At 38.7% G+C, this 11,963-nt stretch overlaps 1 long non-coding RNA gene across 2 annotated transcripts; it reads left to right on the top strand.

The window, feature by feature from the left end:
- The first annotated feature begins 4 nt into the window (after window positions 1–4).
- Window positions 5–6,568, top strand: LOC128603158 (uncharacterized). Of its 2 annotated transcripts, none has more exons than XR_008384982.1 (4): window positions 5–654; window positions 2,224–2,306; window positions 4,379–4,443; window positions 5,687–6,568. It is a non-coding gene; the product is annotated as an uncharacterized LOC128603158 (long non-coding RNA). The 2 variants fall into 2 exon arrangements; XR_008384984.1 differs by having other exon boundaries at window positions 5–371.
- Window positions 6,569–11,963: the final 5,395 nt, after the last annotated feature.

An 11,963-nucleotide genomic window follows, 5' to 3' on the forward strand; every position in this document is an offset into this window, starting at 1 on the left:
CTCGGGTGTAGTCAGAGAGGGAGCAGGAGAGCTGGTGCTCGGTTCCAGCGCTCTCTCTCTCTCTCTCTCTCTCTCACTCTCTCTCTCTCTGACACACTCGCGCAGAGACATTCGCTAACAACCCCCCCCCCCTTTTTTCTGCCTCTAACAAGCCTCATTGCTTTAGACCGAACCGCTTCAGCCCCTGGATGGCGATCTCATGCGAGCCGAGAGCGCATCAGCTCCAACTTCCCTCGTTCTCTAAACACATGAAGCCGTCACTTTCACACTTGATTAATAGCAAATGGACTAAGCTGGCTGCCAGAGACCGCTTTGCCAAACACCAGAGGAGAAACGCTACATGTTCTGCTGCTCTTTCTTTCGTCTTCCAGGTTTTTTTTCCCTTCTGTTTCTTGCATTTATTTTTATTTTTTTCTTGTCTTGTTGACAGTACATACCGTATAGCTCTCCGAATAACGGAAAGGCTTATGCGATTTTTGTTGGTGCCTTGAAAAAAGTGCTGTCTTACAGTCGTTTAATGAGAATTTTCAAAATATATATATTATTTGTATTATTTGAACTCGACGCTGTGAAAATGAGTCAGTTTAACTGCAGTCACTGTTGTCAGTGCGCATGAGTGCGACTCTGAATCGGTTCTTCACAGGACGAGACCGAGTGAGTACTAACTTTTGACAGGCGATAGCCTAAGTGACACTTTTTAGACTGAGATTCAGGAATGAAACGGCTCTTCCTCCTGTTTAGCACAAATCCCCGAACACACACACACACACACACACACACACACACACACACACACACACACACACACACACACACACACACATATTAAAGTCCATATGAGGCCACGGCCATGGCCTCTAAGCCGCTTTGATTTACACTGATATCTGTCTCTGCGCCCTAGGAGATCCCCGATTTATCCCGGTTTATTTCATTTTGCTTGCTTGAAAACCATACGTGCACCGTATCATGCCCATTATGGCAATAAAACAAGCTGAACGCAAGCTATTTAGGTTTAAAATGCACATGGTCCACTCTAGTAGTCTTAACCGACTGTATAAATAGGATATAATATAATAGTAGGCCTTATTGTAATAGATGGCCAATATTGATGCTTATTATCCTGTTATATACTTTATATCCTTTATATTCCTATAAAATATTATGTCCAGCCTAGAAGTAATAGAAATGTATCTCTGAAAAGAGCAGGCAAGAAGGCACATGTATTTAATAATAATATTATTATTATTATTATTATTATTATTATTATTATTAATAGTCTATGTAATATTCAGGTAACATAAACATTTTGTAGACAATGTGTTTTTGAGATTTGCATTCATGTAGACTGTTTTTCTAGTTTTGTTTGGTTTTTTTTGTTTTGTTTAGTTTTGTTTTTTTTTTGTTGTTGTTTTTTCTTTTCCCTTTTTTTTTTTTTTTTTTTTTTTTTCTCCCTGCACTGCTCGAGTTAGTTAAAGTCCGCGCTGAGCCGAAAGGGATCGCTGTAGGCGCTGTTAAAAAGCCTCTGGAGAGGAAAAGGACTGAAACCATTAAAGAGCCAAGCAGAAGTCGAGATACAGTCACGCTGTAAAACATATTTATTTCACCCCCATCCCTGTCCTGGTCACCACCCACTTTCAACGTGGCAATGAGCTTTTGATCCGTTGTAGAGAATAGCTACTATAATAATAATAATAATAATAATAATAATAATAATAATAATAATAATAATAATATGCACGTTATGCATCATAAAGCAAATAGGAGACATTTTCATTTCAGTCAGTTGTCCAGATTCCAATCACTACACAAATAATAGTTACATGGTGTATAATTTTATGCAACATGTTTAAATGGGTCATACATGTCAAGGATGATAAGAGAAATAAAGCAGACGGCTGCTGAATATTATTATTATTATTATTATTATTATTATTATTATTATTATTATTATTATTATTATTATTACCGCTCTTTCTTTATCGTTCTTTTTCTTTTCTCCTCTCAATCTGGACCTGACTCAACCCTCTGGAGGATTTTAACCCTCCATTCAACGCCCCATTGGCCAATTATGTTTCCAGCTCCAGTTTGAAGGACGTTATAACTGGCCAATGCCAGGTCACCCTTAGATAGCGTGCCGGTTGCCTTGGATACCCTTTCTGGTGACGTCACTGTTCATTGATAGTCTATTATCGGTGATAATTACTTCCTCCTCTTCACCGGCAGGAGTGTGTGTTCAGCTCTGAGGACTGAAGGAGAGCAGGGATGGGGAGAAGGAGCTCGGATGCGGCTCGGAGGTTGGGAGTGAGGTAAGAAATATGCATGTTTCCGCTAGCTTATATATATATATATTGAAAACGCATCGTCCGGGAAATTGGTCGAGCGAGCATCACTTTGAGAACTTTCTCTCTCGGCGAGCCGTGCATGCAGGGAATGTAGAATTTACATACAGACTTCATTTCAAGTTCTTTCAGAGATATTGTACAGCTTTATTGGGGTTTTTTTTTTTTTTTTAGAAATTGAAAATTGGGTTGCTAGTATTTAGAATTTGATCATTTTTATTTATTTTAGTTTTATTGTATTTTTTTCCGGGTACTTCCTTAAAAAAACAAACAAACAAAAAACAGCTCTGCTATTAGCTGTGGTTTCTAACGGATTTATAAATAAATAAATAAATAAACAAATAGATGAATAAATAAAATAATTAATGATAAAAGACATTAAGACGTTTTCCGTGATAGACATGCGTTCAGTAAAAATAAATAAATAAATTAAAAAGTAAATGAAATAAATAAATAAATAAATAAATAAATAAATAAAATCCGCTATTAGTTATTGTCTCTAACCGATTTAATTGGTCTTTGTGATTAAAACACAAATAACAAATAAAGCTAAAATATAAAAAGCTAAAACTGGGCAGCTAGACTTTCTTTAAAAAGGCTTGCATGCGTGATTGTCATGTAGCCTATAAAACAAAAAAGATGGACACATGTCTGTCCTGCTTTTTTGTTGTTTTGTTTTTTTTTTTGTCTGAATGCAACATCGCAAGGGCAGAGATGCAAAAAATGTTAACATTTTGTCTAAAAAGATGCTCCATGGCGTTAAATACGAAAGACATTTCATCAGAAGAGAAGGGTTTAAGGAGGTTTAAAAATGCCTCAGGCAGAAATAGTGCATTTTTTTAAAATACTAATTATTCTGTGATTAGTCAGCAGAGTGTTAGTGCCACAGATGCGGGTTAAATGAAGTTGGAAAGCGCATTGACAGGATTTTTTTTTACCTCCTGTGTGTGTGTGTGTGTGTGTGTGTGTGTGCGTGTGTGTGTGTGTGTAAAGCAGAAGCAGAGCAGTCCAACGCTCCTTCTCACTCCGAACCCGCTGTAAAGCGATTAACTCATGGCGAATAGTCTTTGATGGATTAGCTCGGGGCCTTTGGACACTTCCAAGCCAATTGAAATTCAAAACAATCCGCCTCCTGTGCTTTGGGGAGATCCGCGCCAAATAATGGGGGCTGATTTCTTTCTGACCTTGCAATTTTATTAAATGATTAAACACATGTGTGGCAGGAGGCTCCCAATAATAATAATAATAATAATAATAATAATAATAATAATAATAATAATAATATGTGGTTAATTAACAATAGTAATAATGCATGTAATAATCCTTTTTTTCTCTGAGAGTACAATTAGAAATATTTATGAGGCATAAATATTTCTAATTGTACTCTCAGAGAAAAAAAAAAGGGTACTAAACTGTAACTGTACATTTCCCTGTCACTGGGGTCGTACCATCAATCAAGGGTACATCTTTGGTCCCTTTAGTATGTAGTACTAGTAAAGTGTATCTTTAAAGCTTCACTCTAACAAAAAAATAAAAAAAAATGATTACTCTATGTATGTACTTTGAATCATTTTAAACTTATACTACATGTGTCTACATTTCCAGATGCAAGATCCATATTAAAGGTACCAAAAGTACATTTAGTGTACCTTAAAAGTACCTTGTGTCCTCATCTAAAACGTTAATAAACACATCCTTTAAACCTGTACAGCTTCCCATCTGCATATCCACACAAAAGCAGAGCAAACGCACCGATTAGATCAAATCTGTTCCAGCAGATTTTCTCTACTCTAACACACCTCAGCTCATCAAGTGCTTGTTAATTAGCCACTCAGTTGAATGAGGTGGTTTAGATAAGAGGAAGCATTAAACTCCGAAGAGCAATCGCTCACTAAAACTGGATTAGTGGATTGTCTGGTTTAAACCTCTTCAAACAAGAAGTGCTAAACTGGGAATCCACTTGATTTTCCACCCTCTAGTCATTTAATCCAGTGTTAATGAATTTGTTCATTCTTTTATATATGTGTTTATCATTTCAGTCTTCAGTGCCTTGGATTTATTGTCGTCTGCTCAGATTTCCAGGATAAAATAGACGCAGGCTGAGGTATTGTATAGCCGAGTTACAGATGTGCGTTCTCATTACATGTATGATTTGTAGAGTATTATTATTATTGTGAATATATGCATAAATCATATTTGTTGTACACACTCCAGTAAATATTACATGCAGTGTAAAGTCTGATAATAAGAAGAATGTTTATTTTTTCAGTATAATGTGCTTTACTTTGAAGTGAAAATGTATACTTTCTGAATATTAGAAATATTATACGATCTGTACAGTCTAAGCACTAGATCAAAAGATCAAAGCTGAATGTTATAAGGGCTGTTACGATCACCTGCCTTTTATTTATTTTTAACACCTGACATTTACGCCATAATCCTTAAAGTGCATTTCTATTCAACAGAAGCTTCACCTACCAATGTCAATTAAAAAAGGAGTCAGACGGGGTAGGCAGGGGTATACAGGGGAAGACAGGGGTAGGCAGGGGAAGACGGGGTAGGCAGGGGTCGGCAGGGGTAGGCAGGGGTATGCAGGCGTAGACAGGGGTAGACAGAGGTAGGCAGGGGTATACAGGGGTAGACAGGGGTAGGCAGGGGTCGGCAGGGGTAGGCAGGGGTAGGCAGGCGTAGACAGAGGTAGACAGAGGTAGGCAGGGGTATACAGGGGTAGACAGGGGTAGATAGGGGTATACAGGGGTAGACAGAGGTAGACAGGGGTAGGCAGGGGTAGGCAGAGGTAGGCAGGGGTAGACAGAGGTAGATAGGGCTAGGCAGGGGTAGACAGGGGTAGGCAGAGGAAGACAGGGGTAGGCAGGGTTATACAGGGTAGACAGGGGTAGGCAGGGTTATACAGGGTAGACAGGGGTAGGCAGGGTTAGACAGGGTAGACAGGGGTAGGCAGGGTTATAAAGGGTAGACAGGGGTAGTCAGAAGTAGTCCTCTGACTCAGGATCCTCATGCCCTCGCTGCATTTCCCCAGGGCCTCAGGAGGGAGGCACACCGTTAGCCGAGTTAAATGGTCAGATGATGGCCCTGTTATGAGAATGGATTCAGAAATTAGAGATTTCAGACAAAGATTGCATGCCTCCCCTTTCTCCTGCCAGCTGGTTAAGATTATGATTGATTTGTTTGAGATGGGCTATAGGAAGCAGGCATCGATTTTTTAAATGATTTTTCATCTCCTTCACCCTGAAAAATATTTACAGTTGTACCACAGGACCATATTTTCACTAGGGCTCTCTCTCTCTCTCTCTCTCTCTCTCTCTCTCTCTCTCTCTCTCTCTCAGAAATGCTATCAGCTGAGTCCAAGACAAGAGGAATTATTGGGAATTTTAACTATTTTTACAGATAGATAGATAGAAGAAAGAAAGAACAAAATGTGTATTAATTACATCATGTAACAAGACAAGAATTCTTTAGATAGGTAGATAGAAGAAAGGTTTGTATCAAGGAAGGATACAAATTTAGAAAGAAAGAAAGAAAGAAAAGAAAAAGAAAGAAAGAGCACCACCTGGTTGGACAAGTTGCTACTGCCATCACTTACACTCAAAACATTCACCTTTTTAGTTTCAACATTGTCTTGATTTACATTTTAGGGTTCATGTGACATTTTCAAATAATTCAGTATTATATTCTATCATCAAGGCTTTATTTGTCCAGAGTGTATTCAATATTATGGACACAGAGGACAGTTTAAAAGCTGTGAGTATAGCAATCACACACACACACACACACACACACACACACACACACTCTCTCTTTGCATCCCTGATCTGTCAGCATAGCCTGTAATTAGTGTGAGAAAATGAGTGAAAATACTTTGTCTGATTGCAATAGTGAGATTAAAACATATTTTCAACGAATATTGTCATTTTAAATGTTTTTTTTTTTTTTTTATCTGAGAGCTGAATGTCATCCAATAATCAATAATTCAATAATCATATAGCATCATACATTAATAATATTTATTTGCTTGTGTCTGTATAGTGATTTGGTATTGTATGTAGCTTTTAATGTAATTTTGCAGAAGTGTCATATGACTTTATCATGTATTTTCCTTATAATGCTGAACTGATCCAGTGTCTGAGGAAACATTCAAACATTATCTCTTATCTGTACTACTTTTCAATTCATTTCTTATACATCATTTATAAAACATTATTTCTCAACATGATCTCAAGCTTGCAATTTACATGATCCATGTGAAATAAGTAAGTACAAAGGTCAGTGGGCAGGATTAGTGTTCATACCTCTAGAGACAACATCATTTGTATGAAATCAAATCAAATCAAATCAAATCCAACCACATCACTCTGGAAATGTGTACAACCTTTCCATGTGATCAGGTTCAAACTCTCTCCTCTCCTCTCCTCTTCCTACCTCTACTCAAACCCTGGATGTTTTTATTTTATTTCATTATTATTTTTTTCCATTCCTCTGTCGTGTAGCTCTCCACATCCAGTAATGAGGAGTATGTGAAGGACTTATCCTCTGCTCCTCTCTTCCTGTGTGCTGTTGTTTTGTTTTCTCCTCCAGGCTCTTTGATGCCATATCCGCTTACATTTCGCTTGCTCCCTGTAGCCATGTTTTCAAAGAAACATCCAGCGGAAAACATCCTCTGCATTTGAAATGTAGATAGCTCACGCCATTCTGCATACAGCGCGTGCCCTCTCTTGCTTCTCTCCCACGTTCGGCTTTTCAGATACATCTGATACAACAGAACGGCTTCCTGATGAAGCCCTTGCATTCTGGATGTCGGGGATGATCTGTACTAACAACAATGCAGATGAGGTTTCAACTGCTATTTGCTCCCTATCAGGCTGATGGCACAGAGGTGAAAGATATACAAATGTGATGTAGGGGCATGAGAGAGCTTATAATACATCAAACCATGGAGTGTGAGTTGTACTACGAAATACCACACTATCTAAAGCACAACCGAACAGCTTTAAAGATACATATTGACTGAGATTTCTATTTCTTATAGAACCTCAAATCTTTCATATAGATTTTTCATCAATGATTTGGTATCTATTCTTATCCGAAGATGCTTTATTATTAAGAGCACTTGAATAAAACAAGAAATGTCAGACAGTTCTTCTCAAAGTTAAATATTAAGTATTGACCCAATGGTCAAATGCAAGCTCTTTTATTGATGCCTTCATGATGAGATGTTTTGTTTCTAAAGCCTTTTATTGCATCATGAAGCAAATCAAATGTACAGGGTGTCCCAAAAGACTCCTATTCATAGAGGACCATGTATTCCAGCACCACGTCGGTTTTGCCTTCGTCAGTGGATGTCCGTGGACTTCCACTTCTCGGTAGGTCCGCAACACCTCCAGTCTTTTTGATGTTGGTGATAAGTTTGGCAACGGTGTCGTATGTGATGTGCTTGTCATGTTTCCTGTTAAAGTCCATCTCAATCCTGCGACAGCTTCCCGATCCAGCCATGAGAATGATTTCAATACGTTCTTCTTTTGTCGACGGTGTTCTTAAAGGCTATCTGAAAATAAATAAATAAACAAATAAATAAAACCTATAATATAAACTAAGTATGAAACATTTTGGGAGACATTTTGCTGAAAAGTGTTAATTTCCCCCTATGTATGGAGACTTTTGGGACACCCTGTAGGATCTAGTTCTGTCATTTAGATAGCATGTAAGACAAATATTATATATACTGTATGTATCTGTAATCAGTGATGAAAAAAATTAGGGCTGTAGTCAAGATCATGAGTGTCTAATCTACAGTAAGACTAAGTGAGATCGAGTCAAGCGCGAGTCTTAAGGGAGTCGGGGCCAAATCAAGATAGAGTCCAAAAAAAACCAAAAACATCAAATCATATTCAAGGCAAAACCTTTACTTCAACTAGGCTTCATTTTTTGCATTTAGACAATTATTTTCTAGAAGTCTGTGCTTGTAAAATAGAAAAGACTAGCCTAACATTATTCTTACAAACAAATCCAAGACCAACACCCAAGACTTAGACAAGTCCAAGTACAAATGCCAATAAGTTAGAGAGAAAACCAAGTCAATACCGAAAACAACTCTGGATATGTAATCCGAAATACCCCAAATCCATCCATCCATCCATCCATCCATCCATCCATCCATTCTCTGTACCGTTTATACTACACAGGGTCACGGGGGAGCCTGGAACCAATCCCAGGGAAGTTGCTGCACAAGACAGGGGACACCCTGGATGGGGTGTCAACCCATCACAGGGCACAATCACACACACACACACACACACTCACACACTATGGACAATTTGGAAATGCCAATCAGTCTACAACACATGTCTTTGGACTGGGGAAGGAAACCTGAGTAATGGGAGGAAACCCCCACAGCATGGAGAGAATATCCGAACTCTGTGCACACAGGGTGGAGGTGAAATTTGAACCCCCCAACCCTGGAGGTGTGAGGCACACGTGCTAACCACTAAGCCACCATGCAACCGCCGAACCCCCCCCCCCCCCCCCCCCCCCCGAATACCACCAATACAACTTTTCTTAATAAAAGTATATATAGGAATATAATTTAAAAGTTGGACATGAAATCAATTTATCTTATGGCTCTACAAAAAAGTCCTTAAGCTTAAATCTAGCTTTACACTATATATGTTTTTTTGGCAAAAATGGCAGATTGTAAAAGAATTGAGTGGAGATCGGCAGTCTTAGACCACACAATGTGGCTTTATGATTGTATGCCACTGCAAAGTTTTTTTTTTTCTTAACTCTCAGATCTAAAATCCACCAATAGGAGAACGATATAAAATGACTCTAATCTCACAAGACAGACACAAATACAGTTTATACAACCTCTTATTCTGTACGAGCCCAGATCACACTGATTGATGATGTAAGCACGTAGAACGAACAGTAGTAAAGTCTGTAGTTAGAGGATCTTCATCATACTGTAGAATCTGACATGGAAAGCGTTATAGAATTCATCAGAGATTTTATTGGGCTCTAGCGCAGTGTGACAAGTGATAATCTTCAAACTTAAACCGGACTTTACCGAATTAATTATTATGGCTTTTAGGTTTGTGAAATATTTCAGTATCAGGAATGTTAAGCTGCTGTTATTTTCGTCTGCCATTTGTTGTTGAGAGATTAACAGCATAGCTATGAGATCAGAGCCGTCTAGCTAGGAAGCAGGATGATGATATAAAAGAACTGATTTTTGATTTTTTTTTTCTTTGTCAGTGAAGGTGGAAGTAGGAAGAAGTTGCTTTTTTCTGAGGTGTGTGTGTGTGTGTGTGTGTGTGTGTGTGTGGGTGGGTGGGTACTGCATGTGTGGGTGTTGGTGTGGCCAGTGGAGAGAATTTTTAGCCATTGCTATTTGAGCAAAAATTATTTTTGGTTCTTTGCTTAAAAGCTCATGACCATAGAAATAAAAAAAGAGACAAAAATATTGTTTTGCATTTCAAATACCACCCATTTCTTTTTGTAATGCTTTACACCTGTCCGTGATCAGGTACTCGGATGTCCCCACAAGGATAGGAATATCTTAAAAAGTTTGACCTTGTGCTTGTGGGCATATTAGTGTAGTCCCCATGAGGAAACTTTATTTTTATTATTATTTTTTTTAATTGCAACATTTATTAAAAAAAAATAAAGATGGAAATAAAACTAAACAAGCCAAAATGTTTCCTTTTCATTGCTGTGGTCAAGGCTTGGGTTGGATTTAGCCATAGGATGGCATGAATTAGCTATCAATAGAAGGTCCTCACAAATCAAATGTGTGTGTATACGTTTCTAACACCTGACTTTGGGTGCTTGAGGCCCTGCTGATCCTAATCCTCTCCTCTCTGGTTGGACGGATGGATTTCACCGTGGCATGCTGATGTTTACAGGTGCACTCACCTTTCAGTTCCCATGAACATCTGTGACCAAAGAGGACCATGGTTCCACCCTGCTAACACAAACAGAGCGGCGAGATCAAAGGCAGCCGCAGCTCACCTGTGCTTTAGGAGAGAAAGCTGCTTAAACGGCCACGTGACCCATAACCAGGAGCAAATTAATGTTGTTGCAAACAGCCTTCGGTCTCTGAGAGCTTCTCCAGTGTCTGTAAAAAGACAGGCTTTCAGCAAGCAGTTTTATCTCTCGATAGTAGATATATTCATGAGGATAAAACGATAGATTAAATGCTCTGAAATGTGGAGTCTGCAACATTTATTTACTTTAATGAATTACTAATGATTATTAATCAATATTACATGCAAAATGTACAAAGTATCAGAACAAATGGGAAAGTGTGTGGGTGTGTGTGTTGGAAGAGAAGAGTAGCCTTTAATGTACAACTGTTATTAATCAGAGTGTGTGCAGTGCTGCGTGTAATGATCGGAGCACACACCTCAGTTGTAACAGCTTAACACTGAAACACTCAGACCTGCTGGGCCTCCTGCACCGTGTGTGTGTGTGTGTGTGTGTGTGTGTGTGTGTGTGAGAGTGTGTGTGTGAGAGTGTGTGTTGAGGACTAAAATGTGGCAGAGAGAGAGTGAGAGAAATATGGGGAGAAAGAGAGAGAGAGAGAGAGAGAGAGAGAGAGAGGGAGAGGTGTGGTAGAAAGACAGAGAGATGGAAAGAGTGAGAGATTGAAAGCGGGAGATGTGCAGGTTTTATGGCCGTGTCTCTTGTCTTCAAGAGAACGCATTTAAACAGTGCTTTGAAAGGGAAATCAGGAATCATCTTTCGGACCAGGGCTTTAAAAACAGCCATGAGAGGATCACTGAGTTCATTCAAAACAAGGAAAGAAAGGAGGGAAAAAAAGAAAACGATGGGAAAGTTGTAAACAAACAAACAAACAAATAAATAAGATGATAGACAGACAAATCTGACCCTTGAGAGGTTAATAGACAGAATGAAGGAAGAAAGAAAGGAAGAAAGACTTATACTGTACCTGTAATTATCTTAACACTAATCTTTTGCGCTTTTGCTCTTTTATAATATGTGTGTGTGTGTGTGTGTGTGTGTGTGTGAGAGAGAGAGATTTCAACACTTGCTTCTGATCTGACTGAATGACAGCAGAGTGTGTAAGAGAGTGTGTATAAGTGTATGTAAGACCGCACGCATTTGTGCTTGTGTGTGTCGGGATCCTTGTGTACATAGAGTTCCCTCCAAAAACTATTGGAACAGCAAGGCCAGTTCATGTGTTTGTGTTGTACACCAAAGACATTTGGGTTTGAGATCAAAAGATGGATGTGAGACGAGATTTCAGCTTTTATTTCCTGGTATTTACATCTAGACGTATTCAACAACATAAAATACAACCTTTTGTATCAGACCACCCAATTTTTAGCCAAGTAAAATTGGAGGAACAGATAAGTCTTGAAGTAAATTAAAGTAAATCCCTCTTAATATTTGGTTGCATATCCCTTGTTTGCAATAACTGCATCAAGTCTGTGACTCACTGACATCATCAAATTGTTGGTTTCTTCTTTTGTGTTGCTTTTCCAGGCTTTTACCTCAGCCAGTTTCAGTTGTTGTTTGTTTCAGGGGGTTCTCCCTTCAGTCTCCTCTTCAGGGTGTGAAATGCTGCTCAGTTGGGTTAAGGTCTGG

This window comes from Ictalurus furcatus, chromosome 27, assembly GCF_023375685.1.
Source record: "Ictalurus furcatus strain D&B chromosome 27, Billie_1.0, whole genome shotgun sequence".
NCBI lineage: Eukaryota > Metazoa > Chordata > Actinopteri > Siluriformes > Ictaluridae > Ictalurus > Ictalurus furcatus.